This window comes from Aplysia californica, unplaced genomic scaffold (genome assembly GCF_000002075.1).
Source record: "Aplysia californica isolate F4 #8 unplaced genomic scaffold, AplCal3.0 scaffold00043, whole genome shotgun sequence".
NCBI lineage: Eukaryota > Metazoa > Mollusca > Gastropoda > Aplysiida > Aplysiidae > Aplysia > Aplysia californica.
Genome location: NW_004797313.1, coordinates 2,082,614 through 2,085,521, shown reverse-complemented (window position 1 = coordinate 2,085,521; position 2,908 = coordinate 2,082,614). Strand labels below are relative to the sequence as shown.

At 39.7% G+C, this 2,908-nt stretch overlaps 1 protein-coding gene across 2 annotated transcripts in view; it reads right to left on the bottom strand.

Annotated features, from left to right (window-relative positions):
* The window catches only part of LOC101852386 (cytochrome b-c1 complex subunit 2, mitochondrial), a 33,535-nt gene that overhangs the window by 28,041 nt on the left and 2,586 nt on the right, over nucleotides 1–2,908 (bottom strand). The window lies entirely within an intron of this gene.

The window sequence follows — 2,908 nt, the reverse complement described above, 5'->3', positions numbered from 1 at the left end:
CTTCACCCAAGTGATGAGAAGGGGAGGGAAAAAAAGAAAGACGAGAGCGTAGGGGTAGGACGGCAAGAAAACGAAGGAAGCTCATAGGGAGAGACACTGCACAGACTCACTGGAGCAGAATAACACACATCCCCAGATTTATAACAGATTCCGAACAAGTTGTATTACAAGGATTTTTATAGAAACTGCTGAATTAATCAGAGACATTTGTTCTGCAAATTTTTAAAACAAATTTTCATCCAGCACGAAATCCTGCTTCGACCTCCCTGTCAATGTGATAATAACAAACACTGATTTTTTCACGTGCATCGTAAAACTATTTTGGAATCAGAGTGGCAAATTGCAGTAATAACCTATAAGTATAAGTAATCGAATCAATTGCAAAGAAAAACAAAAAATGAAAATTGTGGGACGAAAACGGCCTCTCTCAAATTCTTATCAAATGACATTGACACGGAAATTAACCCATATTTTACAGTCATCATCTTTATTTTTCTTAGTTGCTTCCCTTCAAAGGAATGTAAAGTGTTTTATGAAAGGCTGATGTTAGTTGTTAGGGGACCGTACGCCCCAATAGCGCTTGGCGCTAGGGGACCGTACGCCCCCGTAGTGTTTGGCGCTAGGGGACCGTACGTCCTACCTGCGTTAGCCTACGCGTCCACCAAAATAAGATCACCTCCAGGCCAGGCTAATGTACGAAGTTTTTTCATGGTGTAGAAGCGACTCAAAAAGATCCGCGTCCACCGGCGTCAGACCAGCTAAACCTATTTTAGCCTAGTGTGTTATGATTACGAGAACAACAGACAGCACAGGCGATTTATTTATTTATTTACCACTTTAAAAAACTGAAAAGCAACAAATTATAATTATGGGAAAAATTGTTGGTAAGTTGGGACGATGAGAAGAAGAAGAAAAAAAAAAAAGGTGGGACTGGGATTCGAACCCACGCTCACAAAAAGAGAGAGAGAGAGAGAGAGAGAGAGAGGGAGGGGGAAAGAGAGAGAGAAAAGAGAGAGCGAGAGAAAGAGAGAGAGTGTGTGAGTGTGTGTGTGTGTGTGTGTGTGTGTGTGTGTGTGTGTGTGTGAAAAACAGACAGAATGGAAGAGAGAAAGAAAGAAAGAAAGAAAGTAAGAAGGAGTGGGAGAGAGAGAGGGAGAAAAAGTGTGAGTATGTGTGTGTGTTTGTGTGTGTGTGTGTGTTAGAGAGAGAGAGATGAGGGAGGGGGGGTGTTCGTGAGAGAAAAAAAGAGATGAACAAATTTACACAAAGGGAATGGTTGTGACAAAAATGAGTAGGATAATAGTGTGTGTGCGCAGGTGCATTCTGCGGGCAGACGTGAGTACATTTTTAAGCTTTGCGACCTAAAAGAAATAGGCCCCTAAGCCCCATTTAATGACGCTAGTAAACGCCGCAAATTTACTCACTTTTGCATGAGAGAACACGCCTGAGCACGCACTAAGTCTTGATAGCGCGCAAGACGGAAGATCAACTCATATTCAGTGACAATAACAATAACATGAAAAGAAAGGAAAAAGAAGACAGCTTGGAAAAGGTAGATGAAAAGCGAAGTAAACTATTGTAGAGATTTGACAGAACGTCGGGTTGTGAACCAAGCACAGACGAAATAAAGTTTATTTGCAAGCGCATCACATATAATATTTTACGCCTGTCCACATTAATAATAAAACAACATTAGTATAACTGAACTACTTTTGCACGCAGGTGTCGTGTAACTATAGTGCGGTCAAAAATTCGTGGCTCAACATTTCCTCAAATATCTCTTTAACCGGAGAATCAATGTCACCCATACTTTGCACAGCAGTTTGTATTTAAAAAAAAAGGTCTTAACAGATTATATTTTTTCACAACAATTGAGGCTCGATCAAAAAAGATGTTCTTCATAAATTTATATAAAATACTAGGCCTATAAATCTCCATCATGCGAAAAATGTGATTGTTCATTGCACTTCCCGCTTCTCACACACATTTTGCATACGCATAATATGGCCTACGTCTTAGCTCGCCAATTAAATTACACTTTTTCACATTCTTTTTACACTAAAGGTTTCCTAAACATACGTTCAATAAGCATGCATGCTATTGCGATTGGAAAAAAAATGACAGACTTGCTTTTAAAAGCAATATTGTCGGAGCTGTAATTTTTTTTAATTTGTAGAAACAATCGACTGGGATTTTTTAATTAGTACTTATTAAGGAATTTTCTAGAATACAGTGTGCATGAGTTTGAAAAAATATCCCCCTGTTAAGACAAATTGATATAAGTCACTGTGCAAAAGTTGGAGAATCTATGTTTGATAGGTAAGGAGATATTTCACAATAAGTTGCGCGTGCATTTTTGACCGTAAGTTGGTATACTATTAATTTAATTTAATTTGTACTCTTAACTCATATTCCACCCAAGGCGTTACATGATTAATGATCTCTTCTCAATCTAATAGCTTTATTCTCTCTCTCTCTCTCTCTCTGTCTGTCTCTCTCTCTGTCTCTCTCTCTCTCTCTCCCCCCCTCTCTCTCTCTCTCTCTCTGTCTCTCTCTCTCTCTCTCTCTCTCTCTCTGTCTCTCTCTCTCTTTCTCCCTCTTTCTCTCTCTCCCTCCCCCCCTCTCTCTCTCTCCCCTTCTCTCTCTCTCTGTCTCTCTCTCTCTGTCTCTGTCTCTCTCTCTCTGACTCTGTCTGTCACACTCTTACTCCCTCTTTTACCTATCAACAAACCATCTCTCCCCCTTCATTTTTATCTCTCTTTCCACCACACTATTATCACCAGCTCAAATTAATTACATCAGGGGATACTCTCTGATACAGTACTCCCTCTCTAGCTCATACACGACCATAAGGTCATTAACCACCACCTTATTACACTAGTATTCTAAATCACTCTATTATCAAATT